This window comes from Rhinopithecus roxellana, chromosome 12 (genome assembly GCF_007565055.1).
Source record: "Rhinopithecus roxellana isolate Shanxi Qingling chromosome 12, ASM756505v1, whole genome shotgun sequence".
Lineage (NCBI taxonomy): Eukaryota > Metazoa > Chordata > Mammalia > Primates > Cercopithecidae > Rhinopithecus > Rhinopithecus roxellana.
This window is the reverse complement of record NC_044560.1, coordinates 135,001,345-135,024,537: the sequence shown is the minus strand read 5'-3', so window position 1 is coordinate 135,024,537 and position 23,193 is coordinate 135,001,345.

Here is a 23,193-nt window from a genome sequence, read left to right as displayed (position 1 = left end):
TCTTTGAAGCAATTGTGAATGGAAGTTCATTCCTGATTTGGCTCTCTGCTTGTCTGTTACTGGTGTATAAGAATGCTTGTGATTTTTGCACATTAATTTTGTATCCTGACTTTGCTGAAGTTGCTTATCAGCTTAAGGAGATTTTGGGCTGAGACGATGGGGTTTTCTAAATATACAATCATGTCATCTGCAAACAGGGACAATTTGACTTCTTCTTTTCCTAACTGGATACCCTTGATTTCTTTCTCTTGCCTGATTGCCCTAGCCAGAACTTCCAACACTATGTTGAATAGGAGTGGTGAGAGAGGGCATCCCTGTCTTGTGCCAGTTTTCAAAGGGAATTTTTCCAGTTTTTGCCCATTCAGTATGATATTAGCTGTGGGTTTGTCATAAATGGCTCTTATTATTTTGAGATACGTTCCATCAATACCGAATTTATTGAGCGTTTTTAGCATGAAGGGCTGTTGAATTTTGTCAAAAGCCTTTTCTGCATCTATTGAGACAATCATGTGGTTCTTGTCTTTGGTTCTGTTTATATGCTGGATTACGTTTATTGATTTGTGAATGTTGAACCAGCCTTGCATCCCAGGGATGAAGCCCACTTGATCATGGTGGATAAGCTTTTTGATGTGCTGCTGAATCCGGTTTGCCAGTATTTTATTGAGAATTTTTGCATCAATATTCATCAGGGATATTGGTCTAAAATTCTCTTTTTTTGTTGTGTCTCTGCCAGGCTTTGGTATCAGGATGATGTTGGCCTCATAAAATGAGTTAGGGAGGATTCCCTCTTTTTCTATTGATTGGAATAGTTTCAGAAGGAATGGTACCAGCTCCTCCTTGTACCTCTGGTAGAATTCAGCTGTGAATCCATCTGGTCCTGGACTTTTTTTGGTGGGTAGGCTATTAATTGTTGCCTCAATTTCAGAGCCTGCCATTGGTCTATTCAGGGATTCAACTTTTTCCTGGTTTAGCCTTGGGAGAGTGTAAGTGTCCAGGAAATTATCCATTTCTTCTAGATTTTCTAGTTGATTTGTGTAGAGGCGTTTATAGTATTCTCTGATGGTAGTTTGTATTTCTGTGGGGTCAGTGGTGATATCCCCTTTATCATTTTTTATTGCATCTATTTGATTCCTCTCTCTTTTCTTCTTTATTAGCCTTGCTAGCGGTCTGTCAATTTTGTTGATCTTTTCAAAAAACCAACTACTGGATTCATTGATTTTTTGGAGGGTTTTTTGTGTCTCTATCTCCTTCAGTTCGGCTCTGATCTTAGTTATTTCTTGCCTTCTGCTAGCTTTTGAATGTGTTTGCTCTTGCCTCTCTAGTTCTTTTAATTGTGATGTTAGAGTGTCAATTTTAGATCTTTCCTGCTTTCTCTTGTGGGCATTTAGTGCTATAAATTTCCCTCTACACACTGCTTTAAATGTGTCCCAGAGATTCTGGTATGTTGTATCTTTGTTCTCATTGGTTTCAAAGAACATCTTTATTTCCGCTTTCATTTCGTTATGTACCCAGTAGTCATTCAGGAGCAGGTTGTTCAGTTTCCATGTAGTTGAGCGGTTTTGATTGAGTTTCTTAGTCCTGAGTTCTAGTTTGATTGCACTGTGGTCTGAGAGACAGTTTGTTATAATTTCTGTTCTTTTACATTTGCTGAGGAGTGCTTTACTTCCAATTATGTGGTCAATTTTGGAATAAGTGCGATGTGGTGCTGAGAAGAATGTATATTCTGTTGATTTGGGGTGGAGAGTTCTATAGATGTCTATTAGGTCCGCTTGGTGCAGAGATGAGTTCAATTCCTGGATATCCTTGTTAACTTTCTGTCTCGTTGATCTGTCTAATGTTGACAGCGGAGTGTTGAAGTCTCCCATTATTATTGTATGGGAGTCTAAGTCTCTTTGTAAGTCCCTAAGGACTTGCTTTATGAATCTGGGTGCTCCTGTATTGGGTGCATATATATTTAGGAGAGTTAGCTCTTCCTGTTGAATTGATCCCTTTACCATTATGTAATGGCCTTCTTTGTCTCTTTTGATCTCTGATGGTTTAAAGTCTGTTTTATCAGAGACAAGGATTGCAACCCCTGCTTTTTTGTGTTCTCCATTTGCTTGGTAGATCTTCCTCCATCCCTTTATTTTGAGCCTATGTATGTCTCTGCATGTGAGATGGGTCTCCTGAATACAGCAGACTGATGGGTCTTGACTCTTTATCCAGTTTGCCAGTCTGTCTCTTTTAATTGGAGCATTTAGTCCATTAACATTTAAGGTTAATATTGTTATGTGTGAACTTGATCCTGCCATTAGATATTAACTGGTTATTTTGCTCGTTAGTTGATGCAGTTTCTTCCTAGCCTCGATGGTCTTTACATTTTGGCATGTTTTTGCGATGGCTGGTACCGGTTGTTCCTTTCCATGTTTAGGGCTTCCTTCAGGGTCTCTTGTAAGGCAGGCCTGGTGGTGACAAAATCTCTAAGCATTTGCTTATCTGTAAAGGATTTTATTTCTCCTTCACTTATGAAACTTAGTTTGGCTGGATATGAAATTCTGGGTTTAAAATTCTTTTCTTTAAGAATGTTGAATATTGGCCCCCACTCTCTTCTGGCTTGTAGAGTTTCTGCCGAGAGATCTGCTGTTAGTCTGATGGGCTTCCCTTTGTGGGTTACCCGACCTTTCTCTCTGGCTGCCCTTAAGATTTTTTCCTTCATTTCAACTTTGGTGAATCTGGCAATTATGTGTCTTGGAGTTGCTCTTCTGGAGGAGTATCTTTGTGGCGTTCTCTGTATTTCCTGAATTTGAATGTTGGCCTGCCCTACTAGGTTGGGGAATTTCTCCTGGATGATTTCCTGAAGAGTGTTTTCCAACTTGGTTCCATTTTCCCCCTCACTTTCAGGCACCCCAATCAGGCGTAGATTTGGTCTTTTTACGTAATCCCATACTTCTTGCAGGCTTTGCTCATTTCTTTTTCTTCTTTTTTCTTTTGGTTTCTCTTCTCGCTTCATTTCATTCATTTGATCTTCAATCGCTGATACTCTTTCTTCCAGTTGATCGAGTCGGTTACTGAAGCTTGTGGATTTGTCACGTATTTCTCGTGTCATGGTTTTCATCTCTGTCATTTCGTTTATGATCTTCTCTGCATTAATTAGTCTAGCTGTCAATTCTTCCACTCTTTTTTCAAGATTTTTAGTTTCTTTGTGCTGGGTATGTAATTCCTCCTTTAGCTCTGATAAGTTTGATGGACTGAAGCCTTCTTCTCTCCTCTCGTCCAAGTCATTCTCTGACCAGCTTTGATCCGTTGCTGGCGATGGGCTGCGCTCCTTTGCAGGGGGAGATGCGCTCTTATTTTTTGAATTTCCAGCTTTTCTGCCCTGCTTCTTCCCCATCTTTGTGGTTTTATCTGTCTCTGGTCTTTGATGGTGGTGACGTACTGATGCGGTTTTGGTATAGGTGTCCTTCCTGTTTGATAGTTTTCCTTCTGACAGTCAGAAGGACTGTCTGTTGGTCTGTTGGAGATTGCTTGAGGTCCACTCCAGACCCTGTTTGCCTGGGTATCAGCAGCAGAGGTTGCCGAAGATAGAATATTGCTGAACAGCGAGTGTACCTGTCTGATTCTTCCTTTGGAAGTTTCCTCTCAGGGGTGTACTCCACCCTGTGAGGTGTGGGGTGTCAGACTGCCCCTAGTGGGGGATTTCTCCCAGCTAGGCTACTCAGGGGTCAGGGACACACCTGAGCAGGCAGTCTGTCCGTTCTCAGATCTCAACCTCCGCGTTGGGAGATCCACGGCTCTCCCCAAAGCTGTCAGACAGAGTCGTTCGCGTCTGCACCGGCTCCTGCTACTTCCCCTGTTGGTCTTCAGCTCTGCGCTGTCCCCAGAGGTGGAGACTACAGAGACAGGCAGGCTTCCTTGAGCTGCTGTGAGCTCCACCCAGTTCGAGCTTCCCAGCGGCTTTGTTTACCTACTTAAGCCTCAGCAATGGCGGGCGCCCCTCCCCCAGCCTCACTGCTGCCTTGCGGATAGATCGCGGCAGACTGCTGTGTTAGCAGTGAGGGAGGCTTCGTGGGCGTGGGACCCTCCCGGCCAGGTGTGGGATATATTCTGGTGTGCCTGTATGCTTACAGTGCAGTATTGGGGTGGGAGTTACCCGATTTTCCAGGTGTTGTGTGTCTCAGTTCCCCTGGCTAGGAAAACGGATCCCCTTCCCCCTTGCGCTTCCAGGTGAGGCGATGCCTCGCCCTGCTTCAGCTCTCGCTGGTCAGGCTGCAGCAGCTGACCAGCACCGATTGTCCGGCACTACCTAATGAGATGACCCCAGTACCTCAGTTGAAAATGCAGAAATCACCGGTCTTCTGTGTCGCTCGCGCTGGGAGTTGGAGACTGGAGCTGTTCCTATTCGGCCATCTTGCTCCGCCCCCCGGAAAGCTGTTTTCTAGTTTTCATCTGTGGATATTTCCTTTGTCACCGTAAGGTTCATTGCGCTATGAAGTATCTAATTGCAGATTTCCAGAAAACAGTGCTAACTAACTGATCACTGAAGAGAAACGTGTAACTCTGTGAGTTGCATTCACACATGGCAATGCAGTTTCTCAGAAAGCTTCTATTTAGTTATTATGTGAGGATATTTCCTTTTTCACCAAAACCCTCAATGTGCTCTCAAATATACCGTTGCAGAATCCACGACAACAGTGTTAGCAAACTGTACCAAGAAGGGAAGAGTGGAACTCTGTGTGATGAAGTAACACATCAGAAAGCAATCACTCAGAAAGTTTCTCCATAGTTCTTATGTGAGGATATTTCCTTTTTCACCATGGGACTCTATGGGCTCCCAAATATCACTTTGCAGATTCCACGAAAAGAGTGTTAGCAAACTGCTTCCTGAAGTCTAAGTTATAAGTCTGTGAGATGAACTCACAGATCATAAAGAAGTTTCTCAGAAAGCTTCTTTGACGCTTTGAACGGATGAAATTTCCTTTTTCAGCGTAGGCCTCAATGCGATCCAAGGAAGCCCTTCTTAGTTTCCTCAAAGACAGTGTTAATGGACTGCTCCACGAAACATAAGTGTAACTCTGTGAGATGAATTCACACATCACCAAGAAGTTTCTAAGAAAGCTTCTTTCTAGTTTTCACCTGTGGATATTTCCTTTGTCACCATAAGGTTCATTGCGCTATGAAGTATCTAATTGCAGATTTCCAGAAAACTGTGCTAACAAACTGATCACTGAAGAGAAACATGTAACTCTGTGACTTGCATTCACACATGCCAATGCAGTTTCTCAGAAAGCTTCTCTTTAGTTATGATGTGGGGATATTTCCTTTTTCACCATTGCCCTCAATGTGCTCCCAAATATACCTTTGCAGAATCCACGACAACAGTGTTAGCAAACTGTTCCAAGAAGGGAAGGGAGGAACTCTGTGTGATGAAGTAACACATCAGAAAGCAATCTTTCAGAAAGTTTCTCTGTAGTTATTATGTGAGGATATTTCCTTTTTCACCATGGGCCCCTATGGGCTGCCAAATATCACTTTCCAGATTCCACGAAAAGAGTGTTAGCAAACTGCTTCCTGAAGTCTAAGTTATAAGTCTGTGAGATGAACACACAGATCAGAAAGAAGTTTTTCAGAAAGCTTCTTTCACGTTTTGAAGGGATGAAATTTCCTTCATCAGCGTAGGCCTCATAGCGATCCAAATTAGCCCTTCTCAGGTTCCTCAAAGACAGTGTTAATGGACTGCTCCAGGAAACATAAGTGTAACTCTGTGAGATGAATTCACACATCACCAAGAAGTTTCTAAGAAAGCTTCTTTCTAGTTTTCAACTGTGGATACTTCCTTTGTCACCATAAGGTTCATTGCGCTATGAAGAATCTCATTGTAGATTTCCAGAAAACTGTGCTAACAAACTAATCATTGAAGAGAAACATGTAACTCTGTGACTTTCATTCATACATGGCAATGCAGTTTCTCAGAAAGCTTCTCTTTACTAATTATGTGAGGATATTTCCTTTTTCACCATAGCCCTCAATGTGCTCACAAATACACCTTTGCAGAATCCACGACAACAGTGTTAGCAAACGGTTCCAAGAAGGGAAGGGTGGAACTCTGTGTGATGAAGTAACACATCAGAAAGCTATCTCTCAGAAAATTTCTCCGTAGTTATTATGTGAGGATATTTCCTTTTTCACCAAGGGACCCTATGGGCTCCCAAATATCACTTTGCAGATTCCACGAAAAGAGTGTTAGCAAACTGCTTCCTGAAGTCTAAGGTATAAGTCTGTGAGATGAACTCACAGATCAGAAAGAAGTTTCTATGAAAGCTTCTTTCAAGTTTTGAACGGATGAAATTTCCTTTATCAGCGTTGGAATCAATGCGATCAAAGGAAGCCCTTCTCAGGTTACTCACAGACAGTGTAAATAGACTGCTCCACGAAACATAAGTGTAACTCTGTGAGATGAATTCACACATCACCAAGAAGTTTCTAAGAAAGCTTCTTTCTGGTTTTCATTTGTTGATATTTCCTTTGTCACCGTAAGGTTCATGGCGCTATGAAGTATCTAATTGCAGATTTCCAGAAAACTGTGCTAACAAACTGATCACTGAAGAGAAACGTGTAACTCTGTGAGTTGCATTCACACATGGCAATGCAGTTTCTCACAAATTTTCTCTATACTTATTATGTGAGGATATTTCCTTTTTCACCATAGCCCTCAAAGTGCTCCCAAATATACCTGTGCAGAATCCACGACAACAGTGTTAGCAAACTGTTCCAGGAAGGGAAGGGTGGAACTTTGTGTGATGAAGTAACACATCAGAAAGCAAACTCTCAGAAAGTTTCTCCATAGTTATTATGTGAGGATATTTCCTTTTTCACCATGGGCCCCTATGGGCTCCCAAATATCACTTTGCAGATTCCACGAAAAGAGTGTTCGCAAACTGCTTCCTGAAGTCTAAGTTATAAGTCTGTGAGATGAACTCACAGATCAGAAAGAAGTTTCTCAGAAAGCTTCTTTCAATTTTGAACGGATTAAATTTCCTTTATCAGCGTAGGCGTCAATGCGATTAAGGAAGCCCTTCTCAGGTTCCTCAAAGACAGTGTCAATGGACTGCTCCACGAAACATAAGTGTAACTCTGTGAGATGAATTCATACATCACCAAGAAGTTTCTAAGAAAGCTTCTTTCTGGTTTTCCTCTGTGGATATTTCCTTTGTCACCGTAAGGTTCATTGCGCTATGAAGTATCTAATTGCAGATTTCCAGAAAACTGTGCTAACAAACTGATCACTGAAGAGAAACGTGTAACTCTGTGAGTTGCATTCACACATGGCAATGCGGGTTCTCAGAAAGCTTTTCTTTAGTTATTATATGAGGATATTTCCTTTTCCACCATAGCCCTCAATGTGCTCCCAAATACACCTTTGCAGAATCCACGACAACAGTGTTAGCAAACTGTTCCAAGAAGGGAAGGGTGGAACTCTGTGTGATGAAGTAACACATCAGAAAGCAATCTCTCAGAAAGTTTCTCCATAGTATTATGTGAGGATATTTCCTTTTTCACCTTGGAACCCAATGGTCCCCCAAATATCACTTTCCAGATACCACGAAAAGTGTGTTAGCAAACTGCTTCCTGAAGTCTAAGTTATAAGTCTGTGAGATGAACTCACAGATCAGAAAGAAGTTTCTCAGAAAGCATCTTTCACGTTTTGAACGGATGAAATTTCCTTTATCAGCCTAGGCCTCAATGTGATCCAAGGAAGCTTTTCTCAGGTTCTCAAAGACAGTGTTAATGCTCTGCTCTACAAAACATAAGTGTAACTCTGTGAGATGAATTCACACATCACCAAGAAGTTTTTACGAAAGCTTCTTTCTAGTTTTCATCTGTGGATATTTCCTTTGTCACCGTAAGGTTCATTGCGCTATGAAGTATCTAATTGCAGATTTCCAGAAAACTGTCCTAACAAACTGATCACTGAAGAGAAACGTGTAACTCTGTGAGTTGCATTCACACATGGTAATGCAGTTTCTCAGAAAGCTTCTCTTTAGTTCTTATGTGAGGATATTTCCTTTTTCACTATAGCCCTCTATGTGCTCCCAAATATACCTTTGCAGAATCCACGACCACAGTGTTAGCAAACGGTTCCAAAAAGGGAAGGGTGGAACTCTGTGTGATGAAGTAACACATGAGAAAGCAATCTCTCAGAAAGTTTCTCTGTATTTATTATGTGAGGATATTTCCTTTTTCACCATGGGCCCCTATGGGCTCCCAAATATCACTTTGCAGATTCCACGAAAAGAGTGTTAGCACACTGCTTCCTGAAGTCTTAGTTATAAGTCTGTGAGATGAACTCACAGATTAGAAAGACGTTTCTCAGAAAGCTTGTTTCACGTTTTGAACGGAGGAAATTTCCTTTATCAGCGTCGGAATCAATGCGATCCAAGGAAACCCTTCTCAGGTTCCTCAACGACAGTGTTAATGGACTGCTCCACGAAACATAAGTGTAACTCTTTGAGATGAATTCACACATCACCAAGAAGTTTATAAGAAAGCTTCTTTTACTTTTCATCTGTGGATATTTCCTTTGTCACTGTAATGTTCATGGCCCTATGAAGTATCTAATTGCAGATTTCCAGAAAACTGTGCTAACAAACTGATCACTGAAGAGAAACGTGTAACTCTGTGAGCTGCATTCACACATGGCAATGCAGTTTCTCAGAAAGCTTCTCTTTAGTTATTATGTGAAGATGTTTCCTTTTTCACCATAGCCCTCAAGGTGCTGCCAAATATACCTTTGCAGAATCCACGACAACAGTGTTAGCAAACAGTTCCAAGAAGGGAAGGGTGGAACTCTGTGTGATGAAGTCACACATCAGAAAGCAATCTCTCAGAAAGTTTCTCCATAGTTATTATGTGAAGATATTTTCTTTTTCACCATGGGCCCCTATGGGCTCCCAAATATCACAATGCAGATTCCACGAAAAGAGTGTTAGCAAACTGCTTCCTGAAGTCTAAGTTATAAGTCTGTGAGATGAACTCACAGATCAGAAAGAAGTTTCTCAGAAAGGTTCTTTCACGTTTTGAACCGATGAAATATCCTTTATTAGAGTAGGCCTCTATGCGATCCAAGGAAGCCCTTCTCATGTTCCTCAAAGAGAGTGTTAATGGACTGCTCCATGAAACATAAGTGTAACTCTGTGAGATGAATTCACACATCACCAAGAAGTTTCTAAGATAGCTTCTTTCTAGTTTGCATCTGTCGATATTTCCTTTGTCACCGTAAGGTTCATTGCGCTATGAAGTATCTAATTGCAGATTTCCAGAAAACTGTGCTAACAAACCGATCACTGAAGAGAAACGTGTAACTCTGTGAGTTGCATTCACACATGGCAATGTAGTTTCTCAGAAAGCTTCTCTTTAGTTATTATGTGAGGATATTTCCTTTTTCACCATAACCCTCAATGTGCTCCCAAATATACCTTTGCAGAATCCACGACAACAGTGTTACCAAACGGTTCCAAGAATGGAAGTGTGAAATTCTGTGTGATGAAGTCACACATCAGAAAGCAATCTCTCAGAAAGTTTTTCCGTAGTTATTATGTTAGGATATTTCCTTTTTCACCATGGGCCCCTATGGTCTCCTAAATATCACTTTGCACATTCCACGAAAAGAATGTTTAGCAAACTATTTCCTGAAGTCTAAGGTACAAATCTGTGAGATGAACTCACAGATCAGAAAGAAGTTTCTCAGAAAGCTTCTTTCACGTTTTGAACGGATGAAATTTCCTTTATCAACGTGGGAATGAAAGTGATCCTAAGAAACCCTACTCATGTTCCTCAAAGAGAGTGTGAATGGATTGCTCCACGAAACATAAGTGTAACTCTGTGAGATGAATTCACACATCACCAAAAGTTTCTAACAAAGCGTCTTTCTGTTTTCATCTGTGGATATTTAATTTGTCACCGTAAGGTTCATTGCGCTATGAAGGATCTAATTGTAGATTTCCAGAAAACTGTGCTAACAAACTGATCACTGAAGAGAAACGTGAAACTCTGTGAGTTGCATTCACATATGGCAATGCAGTTTCTCAGTTTCTCAGAAAGCTTCTCTTTAGTTATAATGTGAGGATATTTCCTTTTTCACCATAGCCATCAATGTGCTCCCAAATATACCTTTGCAGAATCCACGACAACAGTGTTAGCAAACTGTTCCAAGAAGGGAAGGGTGGAACTCTGTGTGATGAAGTAACACATCAGAAAGCAATCTCTCAGAACGTTTCTCCATAGTTATTATGTGAAGATATTTCCTTTTTCACCATGGGCCCCTATGGGCTCCCAAATATCACTTTGCAGATTCCACGAAAAGAGTGTTGGCAAACTGATTCCTGAAGTGTAAGTTATAAGTCTGTGAGATGAACACACAGATGAGAAAGAAGTTTCTCAGAAAGCTTCTTTCACGTTTTGAACGGATGAACTTTCCTTTCTCAATGTAGGCCTCAATGCGATCTAAGGAAGCCCTTCTGAGGTTCCTCCAAGACAGTGTTAATGGACTGCTCCACGAAACATAAGTGTAACTTTGTGAGATGAATTCACACATCACCAAGAAGTTTATAAGAAAGCTTCTTTCTACTTTTCATCTGTGGATATTTCCTTTGTCACTGTTATGTTCATTGCCCTATGAAGTATCTAATTGCAGATTTCTAGAAATCTGTGCTAACAAACTGATCACTGAAGAGAAACGTGTAACTCTGTGAGTTGCATTCACACATGGCAATGCAGTTTCTCAGAAAGCTTCTCTTTAGTTATTATGTGAAGATATTTCCTTTTTCACCATAGCCCTCAAGGTGCTCCCAAATATACCTTTGCAGTATCCAGGACAACAGTGTTAGCAAACAGTTCCAAGAAGGGAAGGGTGGAACTCTGTGTGATGAAGTCACACATCAGAAAGCAATCTCTCAGAAAGTTTCTCCATAGTTATTATGTGAGGATATTTACTTTATCACCATGGGCCCCTATGGGCTCCCAAATATCACTTTGCAGATTCCACGAAAATAGTGTTAGCAAACTGCTTCCTGAAGTCTAAGTTAGAAGTCTGTGAGATGAACTCACAGATCAGAAAGAAGTTTCTCAGAAAGCTCCTTTCACGCTTTGAACGGATGAAATTTCCTTTTTCAGCGTAGGCCTCAATGCGATCCAAGGAAGCCCTTCTTAGTTTCCTCAAAGACAGTGTTAATGGACTGCTCCACGAAACATAAGTGTAACTCTGTGAGATGAATTCACACATCACCAAGAAGTTTCTAAGAAAGCTTCTTTCTAGTTTTCACCTGTGGATATTTCCTTTGTCACCATAAGGTTCATTGCGCTATGAAGTATCTAATTGCAGATTTCCAGAAAACTGTGCTAACAAACTGATCACTGAAGAGAAACATGTAACTCTGTGACTTGCATTCACACATGCCAATGCAGTTTCTCAGAAAGCTTCTCTTTAGTTATGATGTGGGGATATTTCCTTTTTCACCATTGCCCTCAATGTGCTCCCAAATATACCTTTGCAGAATCCACGACAACAGTGTTAGCAAACTGTTCCAAGAAGGGAAGGGAGGAACTCTGTGTGATGAAGTAACACATCAGAAAGCAATCTTTCAGAAAGTTTCTCTGTAGTTATTATGTGAGGATATTTCCTTTTTCACCATGGGCCCCTATGGGCTGCCAAATATCACTTTCCAGATTCCACGAAAAGAGTGTTAGCAAACTGCTTCCTGAAGTCTAAGTTATAAGTCTGTGAGATGAACACACAGATCAGAAAGAAGTTTTTCAGAAAGCTTCTTTCACGTTTTGAAGGGATGAAATTTCCTTCATCAGCGTAGGCCTCATAGCGATCCAAATTAGCCCTTCTCAGGTTCCTCAAAGACAGTGTTAATGGACTGCTCCAGGAAACATAAGTGTAACTCTGTGAGATGAATTCACACATCACCAAGAAGTTTCTAAGAAAGCTTCTTTCTAGTTTTCAACTGTGGATACTTCCTTTGTCACCATAAGGTTCATTGCGCTATGAAGAATCTCATTGTAGATTTCCAGAAAACTGTGCTAACAAACTAATCATTGAAGAGAAACATGTAACTCTGTGACTTTCATTCATACATGGCAATGCAGTTTCTCAGAAAGCTTCTCTTTACTAATTATGTGAGGATATTTCCTTTTTCACCATAGCCCTCAATGTGCTCACAAATACACCTTTGCAGAATCCACGACAACAGTGTTAGCAAACGGTTCCAAGAAGGGAAGGGTGGAACTCTGTGTGATGAAGTAACACATCAGAAAGCTATCTCTCAGAAAATTTCTCCGTAGTTATTATGTGAGGATATTTCCTTTTTCACCAAGGGACCCTATGGGCTCCCAAATATCACTTTGCAGATTCCACGAAAAGAGTGTTAGCAAACTGCTTCCTGAAGTCTAAGGTATAAGTCTGTGAGATGAACTCACAGATCAGAAAGAAGTTTCTATGAAAGCTTCTTTCAAGTTTTGAACGGATGAAATTTCCTTTATCAGCGTTGGACTCAATGCGATCAAAGGAAGCCCTTCTCAGGTTACTCAAAGACAGTGTAAATAGACTGCTCCACGAAACATAAGTGTAACTCTGTGAGATGAATTCACACATCACCAAGAAGTTTCTAAGAAAGCTTCTTTCTGGTTTTCATTTGTTGATATTTCCTTTGTCACCGTAAGGTTCATGGCGCTATGAAGTATTTAATTGCAGATTTCCAGAAAACTGTGCTAACAAACTGATCACTGAAGAGAAACGTGTAACTCTGTGAGTTGCATTCACACATGGCAATGCAGTTTCTCACAAATTTTCTCTATACTTTAGTTATTATGAGAGGATGTTTCCTTTTTCACCCTGGGCCCCTATGGGCTCCCAAATATCACTTTCCAGATTCCACGAAAAGAGTGTTAGCAACTGCTTCCTGAAGTCTAAGTTATAAGTCTGTGAGATGAACACACAGAACAGAAAGAAGTTTCTCAGAAAGCTTCTTTCACGTTTTGAAGGTATGAAATTTCCTTTATCAGCGCTAGGCCTCAATGTGATCCAAAGAAGCCCCTATCAGGTTCCTCAAAGACAGTGTTAATGGACTGCTCCACGAAACAGTAAGTGTAACTCTGTGAGATGTATTCACACATCACCAAGAAGTTTCTAAGAAAGCTTCTTTCTGGTTTTCATCTGTGGATATTTCCTTTGTCAACGTAAGGTTCATTGCGCTATGAAGCTATCTAATTGCAGATTTCCAGAAAACTGTGTTAACAAACTGAAACACTGAAAAGAAACGTGTAACTCTGTGAGTTGCATTCACACATGGCAATGCAGTTTCTCAGAAGCTTCTCTTTAGTTATTATGTGAGGATATTCCCTTTTTCACCATTGGCCCCCATGGGCTCCCAATATCACTTTCCAGATTCCATGAAAAGACTGTTAGCAAACTGCTTCCTGAAGTCTAAGTTATAAGTGTGTGAGATGAACACACAGATCAGAAAGAAGTTTCTCAGAAAGCATCTTTCACGTTTTGAACGGATGAAATTTCCTTTATCAGCCTAGGCCTCAATGTGATCCAAGGAAGCTTTTCTCAGGTTCTCAAAGACAGTGTTAATGCTCTGCTCTACAAAACATAAGTGTAACTCTGTGAGATGAATTCACACATCAACAAGAAGTTTTTACGAAAGCTTCTTTCTAGTTTTCATCTGTGGATATTTCCTTTGTCACCGTAAGGTTCATTGCGCTATGAAGTATCTAATTGCAGATTTCCAGAAAACTGTCCTAACAAACTGATCACTGAAGAGAAACGTGTAACTCTGTGAGTTGCATTCACACATGGTAATGCAGTTTCTCAGAAAGCTTCTCTTTAGTTCTTATGTGAGGATATTTCCTTTTTCACTATAGCCCTCTATGTGCTCCCAAATATACCTTTGCAGAATCCACGACCACAGTGTTAGCAAACGGTTCCAAAAAGGGAAGGGTGGAACTCTGTGTGATGAAGTAACACATGAGAAAGCAATCTCTCAGAAAGTTTCTCTGTATTTATTATGTGAGGATATTTCCTTTTTCACCATGGGCCCCTATGGGCTCCCAAATATCACTTTGCAGATTCCACGAAAAGAGTGTTAGCACACTGCTTCCTGAAGTCTTAGTTATAAGTCTGTGAGATGAACTCACAGATTAGAAAGACGTTTCTCAGAAAGCTTGTTTCACGTTTTGAACGGAGGAAATTTCCTTTATCAGCGTCGGAATCAATGCGATCCAAGGAAACCCTTCTCAGGTTCCTCAACGACAGTGTTAATGGACTGCTCCACGAAACATAAGTGTAACTCTTTGAGATGAATTCACACATCACCAAGAAGTTTATAAGAAAGCTTCTTTTACTTTTCATCTGTGGATATTTCCTTTGTCACTGTAATGTTCATGGCCCTATGAAGTATCTAATTGCAGATTTCCAGAAAACTGTGCTAACAAACTGATCACTGAAGAGAAACGTGTAACTCTGTGAGCTGCATTCACACATGGCAATGCAGTTTCTCAGAAAGCTTCTCTTTAGTTATTATGTGAAGATGTTTCCTTTTTCACCATAGCCCTCAAGGTGCTGCCAAATATACCTTTGCAGAATCCACGACAACAGTGTTAGCAAACAGTTCCAAGAAGGGAAGGGTGGAACTCTGTGTGATGAAGTCACACATCAGAAAGCAATCTCTCAGAAAGTTTCTCCATAGTTATTATGTGAAGATATTTTCTTTTTCACCATGGGCCCCTATGGGCTCCCAAATATCACAATGCAGATTCCACGAAAAGAGTGTTAGCAAACTGCTTCCTGAAGTCTAAGTTATAAGTCTGTGAGATGAACTCACAGATCAGAAAGAAGTTTCTCAGAAAGGTTCTTTCACGTTTTGAACCGATGAAATATCCTTTATTAGAGTAGGCCTCTATGCGATCCAAGGAAGCCCTTCTCATGTTCCTCAAAGAGAGTGTTAATGGACTGCTCCATGAAACATAAGTGTAACTCTGTGAGATGAATTCACACATCACCAAGAAGTTTCTAAGATAGCTTCTTTCTAGTTTGCATCTGTCGATATTTCCTTTGTCACCGTAAGGTTCATTGCGCTATGAAGTATCTAATTGCAGATTTCCAGAAAACTGTGCTAACAAACCGATCACTGAAGAGAAACGTGTAACTCTGTGAGTTGCATTCACACATGGCAATGTAGTTTCTCAGAAAGCTTCTCTTTAGTTATTATGTGAGGATATTTCCTTTTTCACCATAACCCTCAATGTGCTCCCAAATATACCTTTGCAGAATCCACGACAACAGTGTTACCAAACGGTTCCAAGAATGGAAGTGTGAAATTCTGTGTGATGAAGTCACACATCAGAAAGCAATCTCTCAGAAAGTTTTTCCGTAGTTATTATGTTAGGATATTTCCTTTTTCACCATGGGCCCCTATGGTCTCCTAAATATCACTTTGCACATTCCACGAAAAGAATGTTTGCAAACTATTTCCTGAAGTCTAAGGTACAAATCTGTGAGATGAACTCACAGATCAGAAAGAAGTTTCTCAGAAAGCTTCTTTCACGTTTTGAACGGATGAAATTTCCTTTATCAACGTGGGAATGAAAGTGATCCTAAGAAACCCTACTCATGTTCCTCAAAGAGAGTGTGAATGGATTGCTCCACGAAACATAAGTGTAACTCTGTGAGATGAATTCACACATCACCAAAAAGTTTCTAACAAAGCGTCTTTCTGGTTTTCATCTGTGGATATTTAATTTGTCACCGTAAGGTTCATTGCGCTATGAAGGATCTAATTGTAGATTTCCAGAAAACTGTGCTAACAAACTGATCACTGAAGAGAAACGTGAAACTCTGTGAGTTGCATTCACATATGGCAATGCAGTTTCTCAGTTTCTCAGAAAGCTTCTCTTTAGTTATAATGTGAGGATATTTCCTTTTTCACCATAGCCATCAATGTGCTCCCAAATATACCTTTGCAGAATCCACGACAACAGTGTTAGCAAACTGTTCCAAGAAGGGAAGGGTGGAACTCTGTGTGATGAAGTAACACATCAGAAAGCAATCTCTCAGAACGTTTCTCCATAGTTATTATGTGAAGATATTTCCTTTTTCACCATGGGCCCCTATGGGCTCCCAAATATCACTTTGCAGATTCCACGAAAAGAGTGTTGGCAAACTGATTCCTGAAGTGTAAGTTATAAGTCTGTGAGATGAACACACAGATGAGAAAGAAGTTTCTCAGAAAGCTTCTTTCACGTTTTGAACGGATGAACTTTCCTTTCTCAATGTAGGCCTCAATGCGATCTAAGGAAGCCCTTCTGAGGTTCCTCCAAGACAGTGTTAATGGACTGCTCCACGAAACATAAGTGTAACTTTGTGAGATGAATTCACACATCACCAAGAAGTTTATAAGAAAGCTTCTTTCTACTTTTCATCTGTGGATATTTCCTTTGTCACTGTTATGTTCATTGCCCTATGAAGTATCTAATTGCAGATTTCTAGAAATCTGTGCTAACAAACTGATCACTGAAGAGAAACGTGTAACTCTGTGAGTTGCATTCACACATGGCAATGCAGTTTCTCAGAAAGCTTCTCTTTAGTTATTATGTGAAGATATTTCCTTTTTCACCATAGCCCTCAAGGTGCTCCCAAATATACCTTTGCAGTATCCAGGACAACAGTGTTAGCAAACAGTTCCAAGAAGGGAAGGGTGGAACTCTGTGTGATGAAGTCACACATCAGAAAGCAATCTCTCAGAAAGTTTCTCCATAGTTATTATGTGAGGATATTTACTTTATCACCATGGGCCCCTATGGGCTCCCAAATATCACTTTGCAGATTCCACGAAAATAGTGTTAGCAAACTGCTTCCTGAAGTCTAAGTTAGAAGTCTGTGAGATGAACACACAGATCAGAAAGAAGTTTCTCAGAAAGCTTCTTTCACGTTTTGAACGGATGAAATTTCCTTTATCAGCGTAGGACTCAATGTGATCCAAAGAAGCCCTTCTCAGGTTCCTCAAAGACAGTGTTAATGGACTGCTCCACGAAAGTTAAGTGTAACTCTGTGAGATGAATTCACACATCACCAAGAAGTTTCTAAGAAAGTTTCTTTCTGCTTTTCATCTGTGTTTATGTCCTTTGTCACCGTAAGGTTCACTGCGCTATGAAGTATCTAATTGCAGATTTCCAGAAAACTGTGCTAACAAACTGATCACTGAAGAGAAACGTGTAACTCTGTGAGTTGCATTCACACATGCCAATGCAGTTACTCAGAAAGCTTCTCTTTAGTTATTATGAGAGGATGTTTCCTTTTTCACCCTGGGCCCCTATGGGCTCCCAAATATCACTTTCCAGATTCCACGAAAAGAGTGTTAGCAAACTGCTTCCTGAAGTCTAAGTTATAGGTCTGTGAGATGAACACACAGAACAGAAAGAAGTTTCTCAAAAAGCTTCTTTCACGTTTTGAAGGTATGAAATTTCCTTTATCAGCCTAGGCCTCAATGTGATCCAAAGAAGCCCCTATCAGGTTCCTCAAAGACAGTGTTAATGGACTGCTCCACGAAACATAAGTGTAACTCTGTGAGATGTATTCACACATCACCAAGAAGTTTCTAAGAAAGCTTCTTTCTGGTTTTCATCTGTGGATATTTCCTTTGTCATCGTAAGGTTCATTGCGCTATGAAGTATCTAATTGCAGATTTCCAGAAAACTGTGCTAACAAACTGATCAGTGAAGAGAAACGTGTAACTCTGTGAGTTGCATTCACAGATGGCAATGCAGTTTCTCAGAAAGCTTCTCTTTAGTTAGTATGTGAGGATATTCCCTTTTTCACCATGGGCCCCTATGGGCTCCCAAATATCACTTTGGAGATTCCACGAAAAGAGTGTTAGCAAACTGCTTCCTGAAGTCTAAGTTATAAGTCTGTGAGATGAACACACAGATCAGAAAGAAGTTTCTGAGAAAGCTTCTTTCACGTTTTGAACGGATGAAATTTCCTTTATAGCGTAGGCCTCAATGTGATCCAAAGAAGCCCTTCTCAGGTTCCTCAAAGACAGTGTTAATGGACTACTCCACGAAAGTTAAGAGTAACTCTGTGAGATGAATTCACACATCACCAAGAAGTCTCTAAGAAAGCTTCTTTCTGGTTTTCATCTGTGGATATTTCCTTTGTCACCGTAAGGTTCATTGCGCTATGAAGCTATCTAATTGCAGATTTCCAGAAAACTGTGTTAACAAACTGAAACACTGAAAAGAAACGTGTAACTCTGTGAGTTGCATTCACACATGGCAATGCAGTTTCTCAGAAAGCTTCTCTTTAGTTATTATGTGAGGATATTCCCTTTTTCACCATTGGCTCCCATGGGCTCCCAATATCACTTTCCAGATTCCATGAAAAGACTGTTAGCAAACTGCTTCCTGAAGTCTAAGTTATAAGTCTGTGAGATGAACACACAGATCAGAAAGAAGTTTCTTAGGAAGCTTCTTTCACGTTTTGAACGATGAAATTTCCTTTATCAGCGTAGGCCTCAATGTGATCCAAAGAAGCCCTTCTCAGGTTCCTCAAAGACAATGTTAATGGACTGCTCCACGAAACTTAAGTGTAACTCTGTGAGATGAATTCACACATCACCAAGAAGTTTGTAAGAAAGCTTCTTTCTGGTTTTCATCTGTGGATATATCCTTTGTCACTGTAATGTTTATTGCGCTATGAAGTATCTAATTGCAGATTTCCAGAAAGCTGCGCTAACAAACTGATCACTGAAGAGAAACTTGTAACTCTGTGAGTTGCATTCACACATGGCAATGCAGTTTCTCAGAAAGCTTCTCTTTAGTTATTATGTGAGGATATTTCCTTTTTCACCATCGCCCTCAATGTGCTCCCAAATATACCTTTGCAGAATCCACGACAACAGGGTTAGCAAACGGTTCCAAGAAGGGAAGGGTGGAACTCTGTGTGATGAAGTCACACATCAGAAAGCAATCTCTCAAAAAGTTTCTCTGTATTTATTATGTGAGGATATTTCCTTTTTCACCATGGGCCCCTACGGGCTCCCAAATATCACTTTCCAGATCCCACGAAAAGAGTGTTAGCAAACTGCTTCCTGAAGTCTAAGTTACAAGCCTGTGAGATGAACACACCGATCAGAAAGAAGTTTCTCAGAAAGCTTCTTTCGCATTTTGAACGGATGAAATTTCCTTTATCAGCGTAGGCCTCAATGCGATCCAAGGAAGCCCTTCTCAGGTTCCTCAACGACAGTGTTAATGGACTGCTCCACGAAACATAAGTGTAACTCTTTGAGATGAATTCACACATCACCAAGAAGTTTATAAGAAAGCTTCTTTTACTTTTCTTCTGTGGATATTTCCTTTGTCACTGTAATGTTCATGGCAATATGAAGTATCTAATTGCAGATTTCCAGATAACTGTGCTAACAAACTGATCACTGAAGAGAAACGTGTAACTCTGTGAGCTGCATTCACACATGGCAATGCAGTTTCTCAGAAAGCTTCTCTTTAGTTATTATGTGAAGATATTTCCTTTTTCACCATAGCCCTCAAGGTGCTGCCAAATATACCTTTGCAGAATCCACGACAACAGTGTTAGCAAACAGTTCCAAGAAGGGAAGGGTGGAACTCTGTGTGATGAAGTCACACATCAGAAAGCAATCTCTCAGAAAGTTTTTCCGTAGTTATTATGTGAAGATATTTTCTTTTTCACCATGGGCCCCTATGGGCTCCTAAATATCACTTTGCACATTCCACGAAAAGAATGTTAGCAAACTATTTCCTGAAGTCTAAGGTACAAGTCTGTGAGATGAACTCACAGATCAGAAAGAAGTTTCTCAGAAAGCTTCTTTCACGTTTTGAACGGATGAAATTTCCTTTATCAACGTGGGAATGAAAGTGATCCTAAGAAACCCTACTCATGTTCCTCAAAGAGAGTGTGAATGGATTGCTCCACGAAACATAAGTGTAACTCTGTGAGATGAATTCACACATCACCAAAAAGTTTCTAACAAAGCGTCTTTCTGGTTTTCATCTGTGGATATTTAATTTGTCACCGTAAGGTTCATTGCGCTATGAAGGATCTAATTGTAGATTTCCAGAAAACTGTGCTAACAAACTGATCACTGAAGAGAAACGTGAAACTCTGTGAGTTGCATTCACATATGGCAATGCAGTTTCTCAGTTTCTCAGAAAGCTTCTCTTTAGTTATAATGTGAGGATATTTCCTTTTTCACCATAGCCATCAATGTGCTCCCAAATATACCTTTGCAGAATCCACGACAACAGTGTTAGCAAATTGTTCCAAGAAGGGAAGGGTGGAACTCTGTGTGATGAAGTAACACATCAGAAAGCAATCTCTCAGAAAGTTTCTCCATAGTTATTATGTGAAGATATTTACTTTTTCACCATGGGCCCCTATGGGCTCCCAAATATCACTTTGCAGATTCCACGAAAAGAGTGTTGGCAAACTGATTCCTGAAGTGTAAGTTATAAGTCTGTGAGATGAACACACAGATGAGAAAGAAGTTTCTCAGAAAGCTTCTTTCACGTTTTGAACGGATGAACTTTCCTTTCTCAATGTAGGCCTCAATGCGATCTAAGGAAGCCCTTCTGAGGTTCCTCCAAGACAGTGTTAATGGACTGCTCCACGAAACATAAGTGTAACTTTGTGAGATGAATTCACACATCACCAAGAAGTTTCTAAGAAAGCTTCTGTCTGGTTTTCATCTCTGGATATTTCCTTTGTCCCCGTAAAGTTCACTGCGCTATGAAGTATCTAAGTGCAGATTTCCAGAATACTGTGCTAACAACCTGATCACTGAAGAGAAACGTGTAACTCTGAGAGTTGCATTCACACATGGCAATGCAGTTTCTCAGAAAGCTTCTCTTTCGTTATTACGTGAGGATACTTCCTTTTTCACAATAGGCCTCAATGGGCTCCAAAATATACCATTGCAGAATCCACGACAACAGTGTTAGCAAACTGTTCCAAGAAGGGAAGAGTGGAACTCTGTGTGATGAAATAACACATCAGAAAGCAATCTGTCAGAAAGTTTCTCTGTAGTTATTATGTGAGGATATTTCCTTTTTCACCATGGGCCCCTATGGGCTCCCAAATATCACTTTCCAGATTCCACGAAAAGAGTGTTAGCAAACTGCTTCCTGAAGTCTAAGTTATAAGTCTGTGAGATGAACACACAGATCAGAAAGAAGTTTCTCAGAAAGCTTCTTTCACGTTTTGAACGGATGAAATTTCCTTTATTAGCGCAGGCCTCAATGTGATCCAAAGAAGCCCTTCTCAGGTTCCTCAAAGAGAGTGTTAATGGATTGCTCAACGAAACATAAGTGTAACTCTGTGAGTTTTATTCACATATCACCAAGAAGTTTCCAAGAAAGTTTCTTTCTGGTTTTCATCTGTGGATATTTCCTTTGTCACCGTAAGGTTCACTGCGCTATGAAGTATCTAATTGCAGATTTCCAGAAAACTGTGCTAACAAACTGATCCCTGAAGAGAAAATTGTAACTCTGTGAGTTTCATTCACACATAGCAATGCAGTTTCTCAGAAAGCTTCTCTTTAGTTATTATGTGAGGATATTTCCTTTTTCACCATAGCCCTCAATGTGCTCCCAAATATACCTTTGCAGAATCCACGACAACAGTGTTAGCAAACTGTTCCAACAAGGGAAGGGTGGAACTCTGTGTGATGAAGTAACACATCAGAAAGTAATCTCTCAGAATGTTTCTCCATAGTTATTATGTGAGGATATTTCCTTTTTCACCATGGGCCCCTACGGGCTCCCAAATATCACTTTCCAGATTCCACGAAAAGAGTGTTAGCAAACTGCTTCCTGATGTCTAAGTTATAAGACTGTGAGACGAACACACAGAACAGAAAGAAGTTTCTCAGAAAACTTCTTTCATGATTTGAACGGATGACATTTCCTTTATCAGCGTAGGCCTCAATGTGATCCAAAGAAGCCCTTCTCAGGTTCTTCCAAGACAGAGTTAATGGAGTGCTCCACGAAACATAAGTGTAACCTTGTGAGAAGTATGCACACATCACCAAGAAGTTTCTAAGAAAGCTTCTTTCAGGTTTTCATCTGTAAATATTTCCTTTGTCACCGTAAGGTTTATTGCGCTATGAAGTATCTAATTGCAGATTTCCAAAAAACTGTGCAAACAAGCTGATCACTGAAGAGAAACGTGTAACACTGTGACTTGCATTCACACATGGCAATGCAGTTTCTCAGAAAGCTTCTCTTTAGTTATTATGTGAGGATATTTCCTTTGTCACCATGGGCCCCTATGGGCTCCCAAATATCACTTTCCAGATTCCACGAAAAGAGTGTTAGCTAACTGCTTCCTGAAGTCTAAGTTATAAGTCTGTGAGATGAACACACAGATCAGAAAGAAGTTTCACAGAAAACTTCTTTCACGTTTTGAACGGATGAAATTTCCTATACCAGCGTAGGCCTCAATGTGATCAAAAGAAGCCCTTGTCAGGTTCCTCAAAGACAGTGTTAATGGACTGCTCCATGAAACATAAGTGTAACTCTGTGAGATGAATTCACACATCACCAAGAAGTTTCTAAGAAAGCTTCTTTCTAGTTTTTACCTGTGGATATTTCCTTTGTCTCCGTAAGGTTCATTGCGCTATGAAGTATCTAATTGCAGATTTCCAGAAAACTGTGCTAACAAACTGATCACTGAGGCGAAACGTGTAACTCTGTGAGTTGCATTCACACATGGCAATGCAGTTTCTCAGAAAGCTTCTCTTTAGTTATTATGTGAGGATATTTACTTTTTCACCATAGCCCTCAAATTGCTCCCAAATATAACTTTGCAGAATCCACGACAACAGTGTTAGCAAACGGTTCCAAAAAGGGAAGGGTGGAACTCTGTGTGATAAAGTAACACATCAGAAAGCAATCTCTCAGAAAGTTTCTCTATTATTATGTGAGGATATTTCCTTTTTCACCATGGCCCTCTGTGGGCTCCCAAATATCACTTTCCAGATTCCACGAAAAGTGTGTTAGCAAACTGCTTCCTGATGTCTAATTTACAAGTCTGTGATGTGAACACACAGATCAGAAAGAAGTCTCTCACAAAGCTTCATTCACGTTTTGAACGGATGAAATTTCCTTTATCAGCGTAGGCCT